General features: G+C 43.9%; 2 long non-coding RNA genes across 2 annotated transcripts; both read left to right on the top strand.

Annotated features, from left to right (window-relative positions):
• Positions 1-174: 174 nt before the first annotated feature.
• Positions 175-8,992, top strand: LOC115401702 (uncharacterized). Its single transcript, XR_003932989.1, has 4 exons — positions 175-218; positions 8,401-8,503; positions 8,642-8,722; positions 8,940-8,992. It is a non-coding gene; the product is annotated as an uncharacterized LOC115401702 (long non-coding RNA).
• A 4,185-nt stretch (positions 8,993-13,177) lies between these two features.
• Positions 13,178-25,106, top strand: LOC115401701 (uncharacterized). Its single transcript, XR_003932988.1, has 3 exons — positions 13,178-13,190; positions 18,709-18,755; positions 18,961-25,106. It is a non-coding gene; the product is annotated as an uncharacterized LOC115401701 (long non-coding RNA).
• The last annotated feature ends 237 nt before the right edge of the window (positions 25,107-25,343 follow it).

Genomic DNA, 25,343 nt, shown 5'->3' on the forward strand with positions numbered 1-25,343 from the left:
GAAATGTTTCTGGCTCTTCCTCTTCTCATGTTGAGTAAACAACTGCAACACGTGATTCCAGGAAATGGCCTCCTCCCCTCCTGTTTCCTCCTCTGGGAGTCAGAGCTGAAAACACTGCAGATCAGAGAGGAGGACTGAGAGGGACACAGAGCAGCTTCTTCTCTCCTCCAGTTTCCTCACATGGAAAAGAGTCTGAAGAAGATGTGAAGAGAGTTCAGGTGAGAATCTGTCAGCTCTTTAGAAGCTTCCACAACGGAGCAGGAGACTTTTTAACTTCTCTTTTTCTCTTTCATTCTCACCGTCACAAACCTGACAGCTGCTTTCTTCTCATTCACCTGCTGGAAAAACATTTAAACCAACATTTAACTCTTTCTTTGCTCTTTTGCTTTGGCTGAATTCTGTTTTTAAACAAATAAAGTGTTCATACTTTCGGTTTCTACAGTGGGCGGGGCTTCAGTCCTTCACTCTGATTAGCTCACGATGATGTCAGTCTTCATTACACAGAACAAGAAACAACATGCCCACACTCACGCACACACACAGGTGTGAGAAGGTCACACTCCTCTCTGTACTGAGACCTTTGTTCACACACTTTGTGTAGAAATTGACTAGATATTAATCTTCCTGGTGATTTCCTGCTGGAATCAGGAGTTGGAGGCTTGTGGACGTTCAGAGTTTGTGCTGGAGTGAAGTTTGACATCAGAGTCAGAATTGACTGATTGTCACTGTGAACAAAGCTCAATGGAATCTGAAATAGAAGCAGCTCTTGGAAACAGAGCAACATGAAAAAAGAGGAAACAGTGTCGACATAAAGATTTAGAGATTGTACAAAGGCCAAAACAACAGCGGAAGGAGGGACATCCTGGTATTTACAAGGTAAAGATGAAAACAGGATGAGAAATGCAACAAATGTTGCTACAATGTTGCACTTGAGTTTTTGTGCTTTGTGTTTTGACAGCGTTCCTGCAAAGTGAAGAGTGAGGATCGTCAGCTGTTTGGTTTGGTTTTGTTAGCAGCATTCAGGGCAACGACAGCTCCAGAGTAAAAGCTGTTTATAGTCAGTTTTTTCTCCTTCATGGCCCTGAAACTTCTCCCTGAAGGTCAGAGTTCAAAAGGTGGAGACCGGGTTGTGAGGAGTCCCTGCTGAGGCAGCAGGTGTGGTAGATCTCCTCCAGAGAAGGGAGAGGCAGCTGCTCAGGGTCTGGCAGTGTTTCTGAGCCTCTGGAGCTGCTTCCTCTCTGCTGCAGCTGGAAAACCACAGCTCAATGCTGGAGTCAGCACGGACTCCACCCAGCAGCAGCAGCAGGACACCAAGAGCTGAGCTTTTACATTCTTCTTCCTGAGAATCCTCAGGAAGTCAAGTCTCTGCTGGGCCTTCTTCAGGATCAGGGTGGAGCCAGCAGTCCAGGTCAGGTCTTTACTGATGGAGGAGACCAGGAAGCTGAAGTCTGGCTCCATCTCCACCCTGTCCCCATTGATTGTTCTGAGCTGAAGGTCCGGTTTGCTCCTGATGATCAGTTCCTTCAGCTTGGAGATGTTCAGGATGAGGTTGTTGATGGAGCACCAGACCCACAGTCGCTCCACCTCCACCCTGGAAGCAGCCTCACCTCCTGAGATGAGCCCCACCACAGAGGAGAAGATGGAGTTTCTTGGGTGGGTGGGGGTGCAGTCGTGGGTGTAGAGGAGGGGACTCAGCACAGCCCTGTGGAGAGCCGGTGGTCCTCCATGCTGAGGACAGCTGGGGTCCTACTCTCACCCTCTGGGAGCGGCCGGTCAAAAACCCTGAATCCATTTCCAGGTGTGAGAGAGACCCAGGTCCCTCTGACTGCTCAGTCTGCTCACAGTGATGGTGTTGAAGCAGCAGCCTGGTGGAGCTCCCTCTCTGCTCCACAGGGTGGAGGTGATGGAGTCCTTCATCAACTGGTGACCTGTCCACTGTGACGGAGTGAACTCAGTGTTTCATGGAGCCAAGTCCTGCTGAGGTGAACGTCTCCAGATCCTGGAGGAAGAAAATGTCCTGAGCTCATTTAAACAGAGTCCAGGGCCGTTCCTGACTCATTTGGCACCCTGGGGGAGACAGGAGACCCCCCCCCCCAACGCCCCCTGCCCAAAAAAAGATATGGAAAAAAACATAGAAACTAACTTTAAGCATTTTTCACTTTATTGAACATAAATTAAACACTTAAAAAAAACACACACACTTTGAATAGCTTAAATAAATATTGAAATACATTTTAAAAGTGCATACAAATAAAAAAGTTGAACACAACACTGTAAACCCGAATCAGTTTCCAGAACTCAAAAAAATTGAGGCAAATGATTCCCTCAATTTTTTTGAGTTGCATTTACTTAAAAGTCAAAATTTCTCTTAACTTAAAAGGGTTATTGACTTGTACTTGTACTGTTTGATAACAGCTAACTCAAACAAAACATTCAGCTCAACTCAAAGACTTGCAGTTAGTAGGACTTACATTTTTTGCGTTAAGGTAACTCAATTCCTGTCAGTTATTTTGACTTCAAGTTTTAAGTTCTCCAAAAATTCACGGAACTCAGAAAAATAAGTACAAAACCAAATCATTACATGTTCCTTTAACTCAAAATTTATTTGTTTGTGTTATCAATGTTTTAAGTACACAGATCACGATCACACTGCGTTTGTTTCCTAAAAAACATGCCTCTCCAAAAATGGAGTTTAACTAACTTCAGTCATTTCTGCCACTTCTTCCCTTTTGGGGTTGCAGGCGGCTGGAGTATGGAGATAATTTTGTGTCTTTATTATTCAATCAATCAAAAAAGGTTTTGCAAACAAAAAAGAGAGTTGAGACCAAAAAACATAAAGTTGCAATCAAAAAATAAAAGTTCAATCAAATAGAATAAATCTGAGAACAAAATTATTTAAGTGGCAACCCCACCAAATTTTTTTTGACATCAAAACAGAAAAAAGCTTTGGTTTTGAATTGTGAAGTTTTGCTTGCAAGCTCAAAAGTTTTGGTTGCAAATTCAAAAGTTTTGGTTACGAATCCAAAAGTTTTGGTTGCGAATCCAAAAGTTTTGCTTGCGAATCTGACTGAACCCAATGGGCGGGGCCAACACTAGTGGAAGAGAGAAGAGCTCCTATTGGTCGCTTTGACCTCGCTCCTCCACCGCCTGTCTCGCGCTGTTGCTGCTGCTTCCGCATTCGGTAAAGGCCAGTAGATATTGCAGGATTATTGGCAGTTATCCATGCCCGAACCATGGGCCGAATTTTGTCCCGGTTTTCTCCTCCCGAATGATGCCAAAGGTCTGATTGTCAGGAGTATGTAAATAAGTTCGGGTCCGATCTTCCTGTAGTGTGCGGTGTGTTCCGAGAGGTTTTTGCAGAGGTGATTGCAACTTTATTGCAACTTTATGTTTTTTGGTCTCAACTCTCTTTTTTGTTTGCAAAACCTTTTTTGATTGATTGAATAATAAAGACACAAAATTATCTCCATACTGGAGCCGATCCCAGATGCTGTGGGAGAAGGCAGGGTCATTTACAGACAGACAACCATTCACTCACACCTTGGAGCAATTTAGGGTGACCAGTTAACCTGACATGCCTGTTTTTGGATTGTGAGGAGGAAGTCGGAGTACCCAGACAGAACCCCCCCCCCCCCCCCCCCCCCCCACACACAAACACACACACACACACACACACACACACACACATACACACACACACACAGGGAGAACATGCGAACTCCACACAGAAAGGCCCACAGAAAGGTAAGTAACAACTTTAACTAACTTCACATTCCAAATTCCTTGTTCAGCCTTCTAAATGTGTCTGGCCACTTCAATTATCAGAAACAATAATAAAGATTAAATAATGACAAAATTAGAATCTTTCATTACAGTTAAAGAAAAGGTGTGTGCTTTTAGCATCTATTCCTGAGTAAGGCAGCAGAGCAGCAGTTCAGTTCAGCAGCAGTTTTTTTTGTTTTGGTTTGTTTTTTTTACCCTCTGTCGTGGTAGTCAGTGCACGGAATAAAAAATTCTGGATTGCCTTCAACACATAAGTAATTGATCATAGAAATCAGTTGTAATCACAGCCTATAAAACAGTAACTGATTGGATAATGAAAATAAAAAAAAAAATAAAATTAATGCTCTTTCTCTTTCACTATCATCTATGCATATGAGACTTTTTCGTAATTGATTTGGAATGTTAAATTACTTATATGACAAAGACAAAGTTTTTTCTTTAATTATCCGTATTTGAAACAATATAAATAACAGGATTTTATAGCATGTAATTAAATTACTTTTTTTAAGTTGACCTTAAGCGATGTTTTTGAGTTATGCGTGCTTATATATAAGTATAGTTCAATTAACTCTAAGGTTATCAGTTAGAGACACTCAAAAGCAAGAACATGTTATACCAACTTAATATAATTAAGTCAGAACAACTTTTTCTAAAACTTTGAGTATACTCTACTTAATCTATTTAATTATTTTGAATATTCGGGTTTACAGTGAAGGCTGTAAATAAATTACACACTCCAAAAAAAAAAACCACACACAACATTACCTCTCTGAAGAGGCAGCACTGGGGTGGGGATAGAGAAAGGTGTACCTATTTCACTAACAGGCTCATCTGATGTAGAGGGGACTGTGGGTCGACTTTCACTGCTTCCAGGCTGGGTGTCAGAGAGCCCTGAATCACTGGGTACCACGGTGGATGTAGCGGCTGCTGTTGATCTGGTATTGCAGGAGTAGAAGACAAATATTTCAGAAGTAAATCTATAGAGATAGCAGGTAATTGATTAACTGGTGTTTACATGGGAAGCGAAGTGCATGGTAACACCTGACATATTAACATCTCTGACCGAGGTCATCCTAATTACTGTTTGTGGAACAACTACTTCAGGACACCTGTTCCAATTAAATGTGATATTCTGGTAATGACTTGTCTGATAAAGACGATGTCATCCCCTCCAGTTGTATGGCTGCGTCTGGGATGCATGGAGTCATGTTTCCATTCATATAAATATGTAAATATTCTGAAACTTGTGTTTAAGTTGATCATTTATTTTAATGGCTTAAAATAAATTGAAGCCAGTTCGTGAGGTTCAGTGACGGTAGCATCTCCTACACTGAGGCAACTGTACGAGTCTGTCAGAGCGTCGGAGCACAAACTTTAAAAGAAGAAACCATTTCCATCAAAAGTGTCATCACTACGTGCATTTCTTAAATCATTGTCTTTGCTACTTTCTTCAACACAGAAGTAACTTTATCATATTAAAAGTGAGCTAACGAAGCAGCACGAACAGTACTGTCACTATGAGGGCTAACGTTAGCCATTTAGCATAACGAGCTAGCCTACACGCCAGAACATACGTTCAGTTCTGTTCATGCAGGATCCAGCAAAATATTTAATGACACCATACCTCGACTTCTTTCTTGCTTCTCCAACTTCTTTACGCTTTTTCCTGAAATGAGCTCCAGAGGGCTTTTGTCTCTTCATTCTGGAAGTTCGCTGTATGCGTCACTGTCAAGACGAGAAGGAAAAAAAAAAGAACACCTGCAGTACCGCCTCCCTGGCGCCCCGAGCATTTTACCGTCCTGCCTAGTCGGCCGCACGGCCCTGACTCTGGGTCATCTTCCCTCACATTCTTGTGCTTCGGCTCCATGTTTTCATGGAGGAAGATGAGCACATCGACTGGAAGAAGGCTTGCGCGCTGTCGGGTGATCGGGTGAGAGAAACAACAACCTACGACTTGTTGACTTCTCTAAATGTATGTCGACTTGTGCGACGGGAGTCAACGTTTCTGCAGTGATGGGCAGTAGCGAGCTACAAGTAGCGGAGCAAGTAGCTTTAGTTACATTTTTCAGTAGCGAGGCGGTAGCGCCGCTCCATTTGAGTCAAGTAGCTCTTTCTGTAACAAAGCTATTTTTAGAGCCAGTAGCGACGGAAGCTACACGTTACTGTCTCGAGTGTCCAGAAGAAGTCGGCTGTTTTGTGTGTGGGGGAAAAAAAAAAAATCAACGGTGATTGGTTGGTGTGCATATGACGACTCACAGTTGGGTAAGGTTCCCCAATCAGAGGCAAGATAAGGCGGGTCATGCCACTCCAACCAGGAAGCAGAGTCCTGCACCCATATTACCAAACGCACATGTGAAATGACGAGTGCAGACAAAACAAGCAAAAGGGACGGAAGAACAACCGAATAATGGCAGAAGCAGAAAGCACTTGTCCCTCTGCTGACAGGAGGCTTGTTGAATTGTTTGCAGTTTGTTTTTTAAAAAGTACGCCGGCCCGAAACATCTCCAGATGCATTTGCCTAATGTGGAGACACAGTTCTCAGATTCCACGGACACACTATGTACCGTTAGAAAGCTTAAATTCTCATGAATCCATCGCATAAACCACTTTCAGATGTGATTACCACAGCGGGTAATATAAACACATTTGTCCAACAAACAGCAAATAAAGTAAACAGCGCAACTCACCTTTGAAAGCTCATAACTGATCACAGATGAAAATAATCCAGCAAAACTGCCACAGTACAAACGTATGCATCCAGACAAAGCTAGAAAGTATAGCATTTTGTCCAAAACATGTCTTGAAATAATAATAATCCAGAATTAGACGCGCCACCACGCGCGCACGCAGCGCGTCTCTCCGCGTGCGCGTCCGATAATAATCCATACTTTTATCAGAAAGTCGCGCTGACCTATCCAATATGGTGACTGAATGCTTTCCCTTGCTTATTCGTCACATTTCAACCAATCAAGTGACTCATCGCTGCCTTCGAGGACTAACGAGTCAATCGTTGCCGAGATTGATGGACCCTCGTCATCTCTCGTCATCGCTCTTCGTCGATGAATTCTGAGCCAATCACGTCGGAGGAAACATGACTGACAGGGCTGGTAGCCAATGAGCTTGCTGGATTGCTGGATGGACCAACAGCGCTGTTTTGGGTCTGCTGAGGGCTGAAAACTGGGGCCTGTCTGTGTTCCTCTCAGTCTGAGTGCCTTATCCCACACTGAAGCCGATCTGAAGTGATTTTTTTTGAGTACTTTATGAGATTTTGGAATGAAAATAATGTAAAAACGGGCTAAAAACCAATGTTAGGGATATACTTTATTTAACACTACTACTATGGAATAACTGTATTAACTGCACATTAGGCCTTTCCTGAGAGAAGTACACCAAGGTTATAAGATGTTCTGCTAAAGTGTAAACATACCCACACGTTCCGGAGAAACCAACACACACTCACTAGTGTTCCAAAACATACCGGATAAGGATGTCAGCTCTTGGTTGGCAGCTGACATCAATATCAAATTGTCCAATTGCGAACAAAGTCCAACCTATCTGTCGGGGCCCAGCCCAGAAGAACATGGAATAAAAACTCTGTTTCATCAACAATCAGGATCCTTTCGAGGTGAAATACTTTGTACCTTTCCCTGTAAGGTCCAGCGCTGAGCATTACATCTGGCTATACTTAAATAAATGGTAATAATCTGAAGCCAGTCATTTTGGCATTCTTTATACCAAGCATAGAATAATAGAACCGGGTGGAGTCGGCCTGACAGAAGTCCTGGCTCCAACACCAACATATATAATTGTACAGAGGGCATCCAGGGGGTGCACAGAGGATGTCCAAAATTGACCCCGCCGGGGCATAGCAGTACAAATACATGTGTGAAACACTCATTTCTTGTATTACTGCTCTGACATTTTGACCTGAACTATGTAAGACCCCAGGCGTTAGCAAAATTGTGTTTTCAAGCTCTCACAGTGCTTCCACACTTATTTCCAGGTGTTTTATGAGGGAAAAAATTCAGGCGAGAATGAAATTCATCCTAATTCAGTGTGTTGCAACATAAGTAACTCTGTGCCAGTAGCACCTAGAGTAATTCTGACTGCACTGGGTGAAAATACAGGTTGTCAGCTTTAAAATGAGACCCCAACCATGCATGTACTCCAAACAGTTCAAGAACAGCATTCAGTTTACTTTCTGTACATCTTCAGTAGAAATTTCGGGCGGAAATTGCCTGTACTTTATAAGGTTAATTAACGGTTGTAAAGAAAAAAAAAGTAGTGGGACAGTAGCTAGCTACTTCTGCACTGCAGCTTGTAGCTTAACTTGCTACATTTCTCTGGGTTAGCTTTTGCTGTAGTGAAGCTATATTTTATCAAGATTAACTTGTAGCTTAACTTGCTACATTTTCCAAGTAGCTTGCCCATCACTGCGTTTCTGTTAATGCCCCAACACACACACACCCAAATGTGTTTTCATCACATAGTTGGGACTCTTTCTTTTGGGGACAGAAATCAGGTCTCCTTCAGAAACATGATTCAGCAGCAGTTTGAAGATCAGACAGGTCGTCAAAATGGTCATATTCAACTGTGTGTGCATGCATGTGTGTGTAGGTGTGTGTTCTGCCATGGATCAGTGTGAGGACAGAGAGGAGGGAGTCCCTCCCTCTAAAAGGACTCTGTGTGGAGAACATGAGAACCAGACCACAGCTCAGAGGTGAGACTCCATCTTTAACTGTCCACCAGTCTTCTTCACATCACCTTACTGTGTGTGTGTGTGTGTGTGTGTGTGTGTGTGTGTGTGTGTGTGTGAGTGTGAGTGTGTGTGTCTAATACCTCTGTGTCTTTGTATCAGGTCAGAGCCTGAAGTTGAACCCAGCTGTGTGTCCCTGAAGAGTGACCGGTCCAAGGACTTCTTGATACAATTCAGAACACAGTGAGTTTCATTTCCTGTTGTCTTCTGCATTTCATGTCTTTATTCATAAAATGATTGAGACAAATGTGATTGTAGCGAAGATCCTGCTTAAGTTTCTATCTTTTCAATAGTTCTCAGTCAGAGAATCATCAGAGTCTGAAACTCTCACTCTTCCCTTTATCCTCCAGTCTTCCTCCATTTTTCCACTCAGTCTGTTCCTGATGTTGTTTGTTTTCAGCTCTGACTCTGAGTTTCCATCCAGCTGTGTGTCCCTGAAGAGTGACGGGTCCAGGAGGGAACCCATTTTATTTAAATGTGGAGCAGGAGGAGCTGATGAGGGGTGAGAATCAGTGTTTGTGTCAGGATTCATCATCATAACAGCAGCTTGAACAAAGTCAACATGTTTCTGCAGCGTCAGCCAGCAGAGCTCCCAGGCTCTCCGTGGAGGCTCCGCCCCTCAGCATCAAACACATCTGGACTCCATCTTTATGGTGAGAACAAGTCTCCATTCAACACTTTACTGTCACATCAGTGAGACAGAAGAAGTTGTGGAGACTTCCAGCTGAAACATGAAGCAGACTCTCAGCTTCTTAGATCCATTCAGGTCCAGAGTGAAACAGTCCAACCTTCATCCAGCTTCCAGCCTTCACTGATGCTGAAGCTGTTTCTGCTGGAGATCCACATGAAGAGTGACTCGGCTTCACATGTTGTCATCCTGGATTTACACTCACATCTCCATCTGTCTAACTCCAGATGTTTCTCTGTTCCAGCTGCTGGAGGACAACATGGTGGCTTTCATGAAGGAGGAGCTGAAGAAGATGAAGAAGCTCCTGAGTCCAGATTACCCAGCATGCTCAGAGAGTGAGAGAGAGGATGAGGATGAAGAGCAGAGGAGCAGCAGAGAGTCATTAGTGAGGATGACTCTGGACTTCCTGAGGAGGATGAAGCAGGAGGAGCTGGCTGAGCGTCTGTGGAGCAGTAAGAGGATTTGATCTCATTTCACAGGATGGAGATGAAACAGAGAAATGTTTTCAGGTCCAACAGTGACTGGAGAGCAGAGAGCAGGAACAGAGTCCAAACCAGTGGTCAGAGGTCATTTCCAGGTCAGACACAGAAACTGTGAAACAGACAGAAGCAGAAAAGGAACCGACACAAGACTCTGAGTCTGAAACCAGGAGGAGTGAACAAAATGAAAAATATTTGAGAAATGAAAGAATCCACACATTTTCATTTTCCATCCAGAAGAACCAGATGTCAGTTTGGTGTTGGTGCTAAAGCCAGTGACGGTTGTAACCTGGCCCCTCCTGAGAACTGGTTGTGGGCTGCAGCTGTCAATTCTTCTTGAGGTAATTTATTCTGTCAAACACTTCCCCAATTCATCGGGAGGCAGACGGAGCGACCCACAATGTGCCACAGAACAAATAACGTCTCTGGAGGTTTGGATCGAGTTCTAAAGATAACTGGACCTACGCCGACCCGGTACTCTAGTGGAGTGAAAACCACCAAGACTGAATCCAGGCGAGTGGAGTAGTGCTAGAACTGTGAATTGGACAAGCACCACAGTGCCAGGAAGCTCTGGGTCTCATCCTCAGTCCACTGCTGTTTTATTTTAGCATCCATGCTGAGATAGTTTTAACTGTATCTTCACTCTTGGCTGTTATAAAACTGGAGGTTCTGTGTTTCCACCAGTCTGGTTGGTCACAATAATTGCTCTCTCTGACGTACTCTGTGCTTGGCTCTGGCCCACCAAGGAGCTGGTGCTTGTTGAACACCAGTTTTGAGGGTCTGGACTTGGTGCTGATGGAAACAAAGAACTGGTGCTAAGTCAGTCTCTGACTCTGAATGAGTCCTGAAAGCAGCTCAGTGGAAAAGGAGAAGCTGAGAGCTGAAGAGCTCACTCAGAGCAGCTGATACCGACCAGTACAGGGAGCACAGGAAACAGGAAGGGAGGCCAGCTCCCACAAGTCCACATCTCCAATCATCAAACATGGAGACAACAATGGTCTCATGTCTCTTCCTGAGCTCTGCTGTTCATATCATGCAAACATCTCCATCAGATCAGAGGCTGTTTGGTCTCTACTGAAGAGCTGGATGATCTGATGGAGGAGAAACATCAACAACACACTTTCATCTTCACATTCAGTGTCTAATACACTCAACCCTTTATTTCTTTTTATTTCCAGGAACTTCTGCTCCAATCTGCCAACAGAAGCTGAAGTGTGGCCTGAAGAAGAGGTTCCAGCGTGTGTTTGAAGGAGTCTCTAAAGCAGGAGAGTCCACCTTCCTGAACCAGATCTACACAGAGCTCCACATCACAGAGGGAGGGGCTGCAGAGGTCAATGAGGAACATGAGGTCAGACAGATTGAAGCAGCATCCAGGACAGCAGACAGAGCAGGAACAAGCATCAGACCAGGAGACATCTTTAAAGCCTCACCTGGAAGATCTCAACCAATCAGAGCAGTGCTGACAAAGGGAGTGGCTGGCATTGGGAAAACAGTCCTGACTCAGAAGTTCACTCTGGACTGGGCTGAAGACAAAGACAACCAGGACATCCACTTCGCATTTCCATTCACCTTCAGAGAGCTGAATGTGCTGAAGGAGAAGAAGTTCAGCTTGGTAGGACTTGTTCATCACTTCTTCACTGAAACCAAAGAAGCAGGACTCTGCAGCTTTGAAGACTTCCAGGTGGTCTTCATCTTGGACGGTCTGGATGAGTGTCGACTCCCTCTGGACTTCCAGCACACTGAGTTCCTGACTGAAGTTACAGAGTCCACCTCAGTGGATGTTCTGCTGACAAACCTCATCAGGGGGAAACTGCTTCCCTCTGCTCGCCTCTGGATCACCACACGACCTGCAGCAGCCAATCAGATCCCTGCTGACTGTGTGGACAGGGTGACAGAGGTCCGAGGGTTCACCGACCTCCAGAAGGAGGAGTACTTCAGGAGGAGGTTCAGAGAGGAGGAGCAGGCCAGCAGGATCATCTCCCACATCAAGACCTCCCGAAGCCTCCACATCATGTGCCACATCCCGGTCTTCTGCTGGATCACTGCTACAGTTCTGGAGAAGGTGTTGAAGAGCAGAGAGGGAGGAGAGCTGCCCAAGACCCTGACTCAGATGTACATCCACCACCTGGTGGTCCAGGCCAAAGTCAAGACGGTCAAGTATGATGGAGGAGCTGCCACAGATCCACACTGGAGTCCAGAGAGCAGGGAGATGATGGAGTCTCTGGGAAAACTGGCTTTTGAGGAGCTGCAGAAAGGAAACCTGATCTTCTATGAACCCGACCTGACAGGGTGTGGCATCGATCTCAGAGCAGCCTCAGTGTACTCAGGAATGTTGACCCAGATCTTCAGAGAGGAGAGCGGCCTGTACCAGGACAAGGTGTTCTGCTTCATCCATCTGAGCCTTCAGGAGTTTCTGGCTGCTCTTCATGTCCATCAGACCTTCATCAAGTCTGGAATCAACCTGCTGGAAGAACAACAGAAAACCTCCTGGTGGTCAAATATTAGGAAACCTGATCTCCACCTTCTCCATCAGAGAGCTGTGGACGAGGCCTTGAAGAGTCCAAATGGACACCTGGACTTGTTCCTTCGCTTCCTCCTGGGTCTTTCACTGCCGACCAATCAGAGTCTCCTTCGAGGTCTGCTGACACAGACAGGAAGTAGCTCACAGACCAATCAGAAAACAGTGCAGTACATCAAGAAGAAGCTGAGTGAGAGTCTGTCTGCAGAGAGAAGCATCAATCTGTTCCACTGTCTGAATGAACTGAATGATGGTTCTCTGGTGGAGGAGATCCAACAGTCCCTGAGATCAGGACGTCTGTCCACAGAGGAACTGTCTCCTGCCCAGTGGTCAGCTCTGGTCTTCATCTTACTGTCATCAGAAGAAGATCTGAAGGAGTTTGACCTGAAGAAGTACTCTGCTTCAGAGGAGGCTCTTCTGAAGCTGCTGCCAGTGGTCAAAGCCTCCAGCAAAGCTCTGTACGTGGTTTAAGAACAAATCTGTAGAACTGAGTCCAGGAGAAACACTGATCTGGTTTTCATTGTTGGTTCTTCTTCAGGTTGAGCAGCTGTGGTCTGTCAGAGAGAAGCTGTGGAGCTCTGTCCTCAGTTCTCAGCTCTCAGTCCTCCAGTCTGACACATCTGGACCTGAGTAACAACGACCTGCAGGATTCAGGAGTGAAGCTACTGTCTTCTGGACTGGAGAGTCCTCACTGTAACCTGGAAGCTCTCAGGTCAGGATCCAGCTGCTGCTTGATCATGTGGAGGATCTTCCTTCTTCCTGGTTGACTTGATGCCATGTTTGTGCCTCCAGTCTGTCAGGGTGTCTGGTCTCAGAGGAAGGCTGTGCTTCTCTGGTCTCAGCTGTGAGCTCCAAGTCCTCCCATCTGAGAGAGCTGGACCTGAGCTACAACCATCCAGGAGCCTCAGGAGTGGAGAAGCTGTTTGCTGCAGTGGAGGATCCACAGTGCGGTCTGGACACTCTCAGGTATGGACACACAGCAGGAGCTCCTCATGGACACTGAGACTGTCCACAGCAGTGGTCCTCAATAGGTGGACTGTGGTCCAGGTCTGAACCAAGACGCCGTCCCATACAGACCCGCAGTGGTGGACAAAGTCCTCAGCTCCATGACTGGAGTGAAAGTTCTGATCCTCCTGGTCAAATATTACTCCAATACAAGTGAAAGTTGTTCGGTCAGATTGTTTCAGTTAAAGTACTGGAGTACATGATTTAGAAAATACTTCAGTAATAAAAGTACATTTTCATCTGAATGTCAAACATTATTGCATCAGGGGGTGATCAGGGATGGGAGGGTTGCTTCAAACATGGAGTCTGGGACAAGTACAAGTTACTTGTCAAAAAATGTAATCAGTATCTTACTCTAACTTCGTCAATAAAAAAAATAATGTGTCAGATTATTCTTGGTTACTTTCAGATTACTTCACCAGGACACATACATATAAATGCAATGACAAATTCAGTGTGTCGTCCTCTCAGTTTATTGTAACTCTTACACACAGCAAACACACACTGCTCTGAGGATTATCAATACATGTTGACTTTGACCTCTGACCCCATCAATCCCAACAACATGGCGTCTTCTAAACCTGCTGACAGTCTGACTCAGGATCAGCTCCATCAGTCCAGACTGTGTTCCTCTAGTAGTTCTACAGTCCAGCAGCAGCAGGAGCCGGACTGACAGTGTTAACACACATTTCTGTTCTGTCCTCAGTCTGCTGTGTGGCTGTACTGCTGCAGTGAGGAGCAGGGTTTGTCTTCAGGTCAGCCATGCTCAGTGTCTTTTCAAGAGGTCAGAGGTCATTCATTCCTCAGTGACAGAAGGAAACATGCAGTCTCCAGTAAATCCTCCATCCAGGCTGAAGATATTATTGCCTCCATCAGATGTTCCTGAGTTCAGGCTGGTGAGGCTGCAGTTCTCAGCAACAGGTTACTGACAGGTTAGCAGGTTACTGACAGGTTAGCAGGTTACTGACAGGTTAGCAGGTTACTGACAGGTTAACAGGTTACTGACAGGTTAACAGGTTACTGACAGGTTAGCAGGATACTGACAGGTTAGCAGGCTAACAACACTTTGGCTTCACTGAGTTCAGGTGTGTTTCATACCTGTAGATGTGTCTTCAGCTTTGACGTTGAGTCTCTGGATGTTTAGATCATTTTCACAGCTGGAGGCAGAATTCTCATTGTTCAGAGAAGTTGTGGACCTTCTCTGACTAAATATCAATCGATGTCTCAGTTTCCATCCAGAGAAAGAGTTTCTCTCCTGAGCAGCCATGACCCCAGCAGCAGGAGGTAAAATCCTCGGCAACGCCGGTTGTTTCATTCATTGTTAGACATATAACAGTGGAGTGGAGATGCTCCAACATGACGGTCGATGTGGCGTCTATTCTTCATATGTCTATGGCGTCTATTGTTTATACATCTATGGTCGTGTTGTGGTTTGTGCCGTGAAGTTTCTCATTGTTAGTGGATGGCGTGGATGTCTGTTGTAATTCTAGATTATTCTGCCTGATTTTCAAAAGTAATCCCACTCAGTAATCCCTGTTTTTATCAGAACAACCTGGAACCAGATTACACTTTTTTTAATGTACTGTAACGGATTACAGTTACTTTTTTTGGAACCTAATTACCGTATTGGCCCGAATATAAGACAATGTTTTTTCCCAGAAATTGCATCCTCAAAAGTGGGGTCGTGTTATAATCGCGGACTTACGGTAGATGGTCAATACGCATCCGCACCGCTAGATGGAGCCAAAGTATCACTGACCAGAGAGCGAGTGGAGCGATGAAATGAGGTCAAATGATCTGATGAAAAACGGCGGATCATCTGGAACAAAGGGGCTGAACGCTGGACAACTGAGCAAACAACAGAGGCGAAGTTATGATACCAACTTTAAACTGATGGTGATCAACGCAGCAGAGTCATCAAACTACTGCCAAGCTGCAGGAGGTCTGGTGGAGCAGAGCCTCGTTCTTATTGGAGAGCACAGAAAAAACGCCTACAGAATTCATTCAGACGGACATCCGGGCATTTGGCCAACATCCAGGTCCGTCGCCCATAGCAACCGGTGCAAAGAGGAAAGCCGTCGTCTCCGCTCGCTTAGACAGAGTAAAGACGTACAATACGAGGAAAGTTCTAAGATGGTTAGAAGTTGTTGTGTGGTCGGCTGCACCAACAACAAAAGGAAAAATCCTACTCTGTCATTTTATATGATACTGAGTGAGTGTGCGGAACCAGAAAGGCGCCGACTGTGGCTGCAAGCTGCAAACCCTGTCCTCCTCTTCCTCCTCTTCCTCCTGCACTGTCTCCTCCTCTAACCTGGGCTGTATAGATACGGTGACCGAGCGTCCTCTTTTTCCCGGACATGTCCACTTTTTACGTCCTGTCCAGGGCGTCCGGGCGGGTCTTATAAATTCGGGAAAATCTCCGGTGTTCACTGTTTTTTTTATAGCACAATTACACGTGAATGTAAATTGACCGACGCTTTGTACACAATACCATGATACTACTTTGTTGCACGAGGTAATTATACACACACAGACGGAGCGGAGCAGACGGGGCTGTTCAGACAGTGCCGCTTCACAGATGAATTGCTAAAAAAATTCCCACATATCGTCAGCTACTCGTCAGGAGGGAGTCTGAAGGGGCACTTTTACACCCACAATGTCCAATTTTGTCCTATATCGGGCCAAACTATCCCCAAAAAGCTCGTCGTAGTGTGTGTGGGCCATCTATAGCCGACAAGACCTTCCATGCACTGAACAAATGTAAAATGACATTACAATAACACCTAAAACCGCAACGCACAAGGCACAATGCACTGCATGAGGCTGTAGTTTTTCCCCCTTGAGGACGGTTGCTATGGGCGGTCACATGACCTATGATGCAACTCTGTCTGCAAGAATGCTAACGCTATGAGAAAAGCTTTCCGTGCATCCGTGGTCCGAAGAGCGAAGCTTCAGAGAGACTGATAGAAGGGTGAGTGAATACGTCTCTGAAAAACAGAAAGACGGAATGTCCACCACCAGAGCCTGATTCAGCTGAAGGAGCTGGAAAGTTATTTACATCATTTATGCAGTTTTGACCCCTTGAGGCTTCTTATTTGTTGCTTATTGTTTCTTATTTTGAGAAAGAGAATATATTTTTTCATTTTATATCTCGTGAAATGTTATCTCAGTTGTGAGTTTTTTAGTTTATAATAATTGTATAATAAAAAGTTGTTTTATGAGTGACCTTACTGTCTTCAGCATTTTTTTTTTTTCACAAAATGATCTTTGAAAAAAAAGGGTCGTGTTATAATCGGAGTCGTCTTATATTCGGGCCAATACGGTACGTGACGCCATTACATGGAATCCATTCCTCCCCAACCCTGGTGGAGATGAAGTTTCAGCGTGGCAACATTTAAAACAATACAAATCATTCTTCATTTCAAAGAACTCCAACATGGACTCGAGGTTTGTTCTCCTGTGTTAAACTGTAGTTTGTGTCGCTGTCGCCATTTTTACCACGACCAACTTTCCAACATTTGCTCTGCGCTTCCTGTCTTTTACCACAATTCCACCTGGACGAATCAGAAAATAACTTTTATCCTCTGACTTCAAATCTGTTCTTAAAAGTAACGAGCAGTGAGGCTCTTCATAGAAATGTAGTGGAGTTTTTCATTTGTCTTTCAAATGTTTTGGAGTGAAAGTCAAAAGTTTTCCCAAAAAAATAACACTCAAGTAAAGTACAGATCCTTAAAGAATGTGCTTCAGAGCAGTACTCGAGTAAATCTCCTTGGTTCCTGTCCAGCCCTGCAGACGCGGCACTGACAGCTAAAACAGCAGGTTCTGATTTCAAAGCTGACGGAGCTTCTTTTTGAAGCAGCTCAGCTTTTACAGTCTTTATGGTCGTGATTCAGTGGAGGAGGAAACACACACACCAGCTGTGTGTGAGTGAAGCGTCACATGAAACCAGGCAGACCATCAAGTCTGAGTGTTTCAGGGTGAAACATGAAGGTTCTGCAGCTCAGACAGACGTGAGAGTTCATGCTGGAAATGAGAAGAGTGGAGAGAAAGAGGAAGTCCACTGAGACAGAGAAAGCTGAGGAACAATAGTTACCAAATGGAACTCAAAAGAAAAGCTGACAGTGAAAACAGAACATTTCATCCAGAATGAAGAGTTTTTCTTCCTCCTTCCCTCTGGACCATGTTTGGCTCCAATACAGCTGAGAGGCAGCTTTCTCCAGCAGGAAACTAAACTCCACCTGGTTCCAGGCTCACCAATGAGCAGCTCCACCTGAGTCTGAGAAAGACTCTGACTCCACTGAAGTCCAGCTGGAACATCTTGGCAGGTCAAGCAAGAGCTCCGATTTCTCCCTGAGGAGGAAAGAGAGCATTTCTCCAGGAGTTAACCTGTCTTTACACTGATGATCTGTCAGATCTGGTTTATTGTTCTGAAGTCCAGCACTGCTGCTGAACATTTGATTAGTTTGTCTTATTTTGAAAATGAGCCTGACTTTTATTCAGTAAATGACAGAACATTATATTGACAGTCAAACATTTATTTTCAGTTCCATGTTTCATGACAATAAATGTTAACAAACACTTTGTGAATTTCACTGAATGAATTAGATTTGACACTCAGGTGTTGATTACATACAGATGTTGACAGAACTTTAATATCACACTAAATAGTTCAACATTCTGATCTTCTGGACCTTTACTTCAAGAAATATCATCAAACTGAGCCTCTTAACATTTTAGTTAAAGACTCCTGGTCTACAAAATGTCTCCACTGATTGTTAACAGTGATTTTTATGACACAAGGACCAAGAAAAGCTGAACCCTGATGATAGAAATGAGAGTTTGAAGCCTCTGTGATGTGGTTCAGACATCTGGACCTGGAGTTTGAATCCTTTGATCAAACTGATGCTTTTCTCTTCACTCTTAAAATCCTGATGAGAATTCATCCACTTTCCATTCCAACATGATCTTCAGGGTTTTCTGTGTGTTTTGGCTGAATGGAGACTTTTCTCCATGTGTGTGTTGGAGCTGGTTGATGAAGAGAAACAGAACTTCTCTTCTTCTCTGTCAGACGGAGTCTTTCAGTGAAAACTCCAGAAGTGTGAAGGATCCTTTGAAAGCTCCTTTTCCAGCTGTCTTTAGGAGGAGAGGAGCAGAAACATGCCGACAGGTTTCATCTTCATCACACTGATCCAAAGCAGCAGAAACACTTTCAGCCTCCAAACGTCTCCACAGAGACTTTGAACCAAGTTTGAACCTTTGAAATGAGTCAGTGTGAGCTGAAACATCAGAGGAGGCTTCATTCATCTCTTCATCTTCTTCATCCATCCATCCAGAGCTGACTGCTGTCCTGAGTGAAACAGTCCCAGAGTGTGGACTCAGAGCTCTTTCAGCCTGTTTCTGAGGAGCTCTGCTTCATGTTGAGCAGCAGTCAGGACTCCTGTTGGAGAGAAAACCCTTCTGACTGTCTTTCTTCCTGCAGGGTGGACCATGGTGGAGAGCAGAGGTTAAAACCTGGTCTGAGGAAGTGTAAGTTGGACTGATGAGGACCAAACAGTGTCTGTTTGTCTTTCAATCAAAGGTTTTGATTCATTCAAACATTACTGACAAGAGAAGTCTGACAACAAGTTTCCTCATGAAACTTTCTCTGAATGAACAACATGTCAGGAAGTCCAGAGAGAAGAAATCCATCACACGTGTCAGAGGATGACTTTTCTCTCTTTCTCTCCATCAGATTTCTCTCAACTTGAACTGGACACAAACTCAATGAACAGAAGACTCAAACTGTCCAACAACAACAGGAAGGTGACACGTGTGGAGGAAGAGCAGCCGTATCCTGATCATCCAGACAGATTTGAAGGCTGGCCTCCTCAGCTGCTGTGTAGAAATGATCTGAGTGGTCGATGTTACTGGGAGGTCGAGTGGAGCGGAGGTGTTTCTATATCAGTGAGTTACAGAGGAATCAGGAGGAGAGGAGACATGAAGGAGTGTGTGTTTGGACGGACTGATCAGTCCTGGAGTCTGGACTGCTCTTATCAAGGTTACTATGTCTGGCATAATGACAGGAAAACATCCACCTCCTCCTCCTCATCCTCCTCCTCCTCTGGTAGAGTAGCAGTGTATGTGGACTGTCCTGCTGGCTCTCTGTCCTTCTTCAGAGTCTCCTCTGACTCTCTGATCCACCTCTACACCTTCAACACCACATTCTCTCAACCTCTCTATGCTGGATTTTCACTCTGGTGGTCTGGTTGTTCAGTGAGTCTGTGTCCTCTGTAGGAAGGACGGTCTCTGTCTCTGACAGCAGTCCTGTCAGCACCAATCAGAGATCAGAGAACATCAGTGGAGTTCAGCAGGGTTCACAGACGGAGCCTCCAACACTTTGTAAATATGTGGTCAGTTTAAGTTTCAGGACATTTTCTAACCTCCTCAAGTCTTTGTCAGCAACAGTGGAGACGATGAGGACAGGACTCTTCTGATCACAGTTTGACGTTTGAGTTGTTGATGTTGGATTGTAAATGTGAACTGAATCAGTGTTCTTGTGCAAGTTTCCAAAAATAAATCCTTGATTTCATTTCCTTTAGGAGTTTCTGAAGTTAAGACTCAACAAGTTCTTTGATCTCTTTCTTTGTAATGTCATGGTGTGGCGTCCACTGTGGGAGAAGACACTCGTCTGTCTCCTCCTTGACCACTTCCACATATTTTCTTTGAACTTATATCCAGTTATCCTGTTAAAATGTGGTGAAGGTTCATTTTCTGTGTTTCAAACAGTCCTTGTGTTTTGGTTCAGCCCAGCCGGTCCTGATTGGACCAGTCTGGTCTCAGCTGGACTGATTGAAGGAGAGTCTGACTGAGAGTCTGAGTCTGTCAGTCTGCTGACAGGCTGGAAGTGAAGCTCTTTTTAACGCTGATGGACAAATGAAGCTTTCTGAAGCTCTGATGCTGGATGGAAGCTTTTCTACACCGTCCTCTTTGGCGCCACCTGGTGGCCAAAAGTCTGAAGAGCAGCTTGAATGAACTGCTCCATGATGGTTCCCCAGAGTTCAGTTCACTGCTTCAGAAAGCAGATCAAATCCTCTGCTCTCAGAATGGAAGGTCACTCAAGGTCATCTGACTTTAAACCAATAAAAACACACGACTCAAACCCAAACACAGCATTTAACAAATATAGTTTCTTAAAAAGTCTGCAGCTCATTAATATTCTTTGAGTCCAGAAGCTCAGAGAAAGATTAAATAAATGTAGCTCATTTGCCTCAGTGGAATATTGACATTTTCTGAAATCTTTTATTTTCTCTAAACACCATTAACACAGTAAAGCAAAATTTCCCCACAAAATTAAAAGATTGCATGTAAAGTAAACTCTGTGCAATGGAATGATTATCGGAAACATTTTGAACATTGACACATTTCTGAGGTTGATTTCACACATTTTTGACACTTCATTAAAGGAGAATTCCACCTTTTTTAGTTCTTTTTTAAAGAGTTGTGAGTTCCTGGAAAGATCAGCCAGAAAATAAACAATGAGAGGTTTTGAATTCCTGAAATCGACGGCGCTTCCCTTTAACTGTCACTGACAGAAAGGTGGAGGAACATGAGACTCTGGTGAATCAACACAACAATACATTCCTTTAGTGGAGTCAGCAGATTAACATTCAGCTAAAGACGGAATTTGGTGTTGAGCAGCAGATCAGAACTTATAAAACTCTTTAAAAATCAACGTTTCCAAAACTTTTACCTGCAGCCAATATTCTTAACCACGTCCTTTTCAACATCACTTCAATACAACAACTCTGCTAAAATAGATGAATTAAATCTTAAATGGTGCACAACCGTAAACATTTAAATTAAAGATGCTACAATTTTGATGATATTTTAATGATTTTAAAGTTTAATTCATATTTTAATCCCTGGTTCAAACTCCTCTAATATCTTAATTCATAATGAACAACAAAGGCAGATTTAGTCTGAACTTTGTGATTAATTCAGAAATTCTTCAAGGAAAATGTATTTTACAGATAAAGAGGTGTAGTCACAAATTAAACAAGTCATAAAAAAACTAATCCTGACTATCCAGCCTCCTTTTGTCTAAAATACATAAATTTAAACAGGAAATGTTTTTATCTGACAGTGTTTGTTCATTTTTTCTGAACTCAATCTGTGGCGATCACAGTAAATTCTTTAAATGAGAAAACTGAACTGAAGGCTGGAAGAGACTAAAGAGCTTTGCTTTCATAACCTCTGAGATTTACGTGCTCACAGCTTTTCTAGAGATGTCTGGAGCAGAAAGCAGTTTGATACTCCAGGAACTTTGTATCTGTGATGGGTGTGTTTGAATAATGGCGTCCATTAGAGAGACAAGACTTAGTTTAGAGTTTGCCTCCAAGCTGCCTCCAAGTTTCGACTGTGGTTCCCATCAGGCTTTGAGACCTGGTCACATGAGGAAACTACCTCTGCTTGCGTGTAGATAAGCTCGTCAGTTCAAACAAAAAGGCAAACATGAAGCTCCAGACAGATTCTCCACCTCCAGCCTCTCAGTCATCAGAATCACACAATCTGTTTCTGCGATCACAGCCCGTCCTCCAGTCTCCCCACCAGGGGGCGCAGTGCGCGGCTGCACAGCCCAGTCAGCCGCAATAGTATGTGTCTGCAGAGCCGGAGGCAGCACTTTCAGGACCGCACTGTGAGGACCGCGCTGCGCCCCCTATTGAGCCATAGTTGAATAAACGGAACCGCACCGTCAGGACCAGAGTCCTGCACGGGTCCAATTTTCAAGACCCGCCCCGGCCCGACCCGGGGACGTACGAACCCGCAACCGAACTGCAAACCCGCGCATCAGCACGATGAGTACCGCGACCCGATCTGACCCGTTGAAACACGACCCGCAGCCCGACCCGTAACCCGTATTTAAAGTCATCATTTTGGGTCACAGTGTCTGCATCATGCAGCACATCGCCACAGTTCAGCTGCCAGTGACTAAATAACACCTGAATGAAGCAGCTCTTCCAATAAAAGCCTGACTTCAGTCCTGAATCATCAGCCCTGCTGTTCTTCTCCCATACAACTGTAAAAACACTCGTTTGTTACGTTTAATGCTTTTAAACTTTTAATCTCTTAAAGGTAACTTTTCGTGTGTAATAGACTTACTTTCTGTCCAGACTTGAGCGGCGTTCAGCAGTTACGAGCCGGGACATGTTTAGAATCCATCGAGGAGAAAAGTAATCCATCAGGGAAACACGGAGTAATGTTTGAACGCTTCAGGAACATTACAAAGTGATAGTTGTGCGTTTTATCCATTTATTTCTCAAATATCTAAATAGCTATTAACTGTTTTGGAAGTGGCGCTTGTTAGACGGCGGCAGACCGTTTGATGCTCTCGTCCAATCAAAAATTGTGCTATTAGATGGCGAAACGCGATTAAACAGCTGAGCCAATGAAGCAACCCTCAGAGAGTAAATAATGAAGATAGTTTTCTGTAGTTTGCTCAACTCACTGAAAAGCCCGGAAATAGATGCAGAAGAGCGGCGGTGCTGCAGACAGTCGCAGCGGATGGATCACGTCACAACGTTTTTATTTTATTTATTATTATTTTATATTGATTCTCATGAGTCAATCTACAACCCGCGACCCGAAACGCAAGCTATTGTTCCCACCCAGATCCGAACCCGAGAAAAAAATAAAGCTTTTAAAAACCACCCGCAAATCAGCTGTTTTTGCGGGTACCCATCGGGTACCCGACCCAGTGCAGGACTCTGGTCAGGACCGTGCTGCGCCCCCTAGTGAGCCATAATTGAACGACTGGAGACCGCACCATGAGGAACCCACTTTAGCGCCCCCTATCGAGCTATAGATGAACAACCGCACCGTCAGGACCGCTCTGTCAGACCCACGCTTTAGCGTCCCAATCGAGACCAAGTTGAAGAACCGAACAGCACCGCGAGGACCGTTCTTTTTCTGGACAGAATCCCCTGCCACCTGCTTTAGAATGTGCATGTAGTTCAACACAGGTATCCTACATAATTTACTGTTTTAAGGATGATTTCTCTCCAAATAAACCAGCAGTTCAAAAAGTTACTGTTGTGAAGGATGATTACTGAAAATATTTGTACAATTTAAAATGTTTAAGGAGCAAAGTACAAATTCATGTACTGTTTATAATAAACGGTTTACTAAGCAAAATACTGATTGGTTCTTATCAAGACATTTTAGCTGCTCAGTTGATGCTCACCTGCCAGTGGAAGCATTAATCACCATGATGAATGACCGCTGAGAGTGAGTACTTACTGTTGATTGTTCTATTACTTTAACGTGACAACACAAAGTAACGTTTGTTTAGAACGTTTTATTCTTTGATGTTTGTGACATCTTGCGCCAGTGGTGATGTTGTTATGTTCGCACCGCCCCGTTGGGGAGGGGATTGTTGTTGTTGTGGCTCTGGCTGTTCATTCGTTACATGGCTGCTGCCTCATGCTGTCAGCTGTGTCGTGTGATTCGTTACCGTGTCCTCCTTCATTACTGGTGTTAAGTTCTGTGGCACAGCTTTTGTTAACTTCCTAAACTGCAAGAAACAAGTCGTTTGCTTGAGCTCAACTTACAGTCTAACTACCAGTGTTATAACAGCATTTGTACAACCAAGTTTGTTCACTGATTTGTCTAACTGCATCATAGCCATATTTTAGTAGATTTAGCTCCAAATGATGATGATGAACTCCAGCCAGCATCTTAATTAACACGTCATTAGATGGTATAAGTATGTCCAAATGTCTCTGACAATTTAATAATATATAATACCATATAAATATTTTATTTCAAGATATTTTTATCTATGCTAGTATTTTTTTTTTTTTGTATTTTCATGTGTCACAGTAGAAGAAAACAGATATTAATTTAGCTGCATTACTGTTAGTGGTGCTCCTGTTGCAACATTTACTTCATAGTTAATCGTTTCACCATCACATTATGTTATTTTGTTGAGGCATTTATTTTTAGCAATCATTGTTGATGTAGGATTATTCTTCACCGTCTATTGGACCTCCTGTGTCATGTTATAGCGTTATCCAGAATAAATCTAGTAAAGTACATTCTTGATGTTGTCAGGTTCTTGGATTAGGCCCAATTCATGTGTAGTTCTGCTTGTAATGATGTAAAAATGCTCATTTCTCTTATTTTGAAGATCCATACAACAATTCAACAAGGGCCATCCCCGCCTACTGACCAGGCGCAGCTCTTGTGATCACTGTCCATTCTGCAGCTCCACTTTGTTCCAGCCAACAACGTTGAGTAAAGTCAAAGCCCATTTAGACAGCCATTTTAAAAGAGCTGTTATCCGTGAATGTGAGGTCTTCAAACTATTTCTAATGAAATACAAATGGTGTAAAAAATGTAAACGTTATGACCCATGAATGAATACGAACAATTTAGTCAGTAGGTGGCGCTCACTTTTTGGCATGACATGTTTACAATTAAAAATATATTTTGCCTTAGTGAAAAGGTGAAATATGCCCACTTTGTTGGATATGTCCATGCTATGTATACTTATGTATGTTGATGTTTCTCTGCATCCCTCAGAATGTGAGGTCACAGATTTTGCAGCAGGAGTCGGCACCTCATTTATTCAGTTTTGTTTATAAATGTATATAAAAATAATAAAATATAAATGTGTCTCCAGAGTTGTCCTTGTTGAGCACCTCTTTTCACCTTTTTAAACTACCTTGTTTGAAATGTAGAGATATAATTCCATATGATTTCCATAATTCTTCAAATGGCAGTCTTGGAAACCAAGTAATCAATATAAGCAATATTTTGGTTGAAATAACCTTTAATTTTTACCCTTTTTTTGTTCAAATAACGTTTGTAAATTACATATACACCTTACATGTTGTATGTTATACAGTTAGTTATCACTATTATAAAAATCATGGTCCTGACAGAGCGGTCCTGACGGTGCGGTTGTTCATCTATAGCTCGATAGGGGGCGCTAAAGCGGGGTCCTCACGGTGCGGTCCTGAAAGTGCTGCCCCGGCTCTGCAGCGGTACCCTTGAGGCTCCTGGAGGCGGCCGGGCTGCACAGCTCACGACGCGGGGAGCAACCGCAGCCGCGCTGTCGGTGGGGGCTTCACCTCA

This window comes from Salarias fasciatus, chromosome 15 (genome assembly GCF_902148845.1).
Source record: "Salarias fasciatus chromosome 15, fSalaFa1.1, whole genome shotgun sequence".
Taxonomy (NCBI): domain Eukaryota; kingdom Metazoa; phylum Chordata; class Actinopteri; order Blenniiformes; family Blenniidae; genus Salarias; species Salarias fasciatus.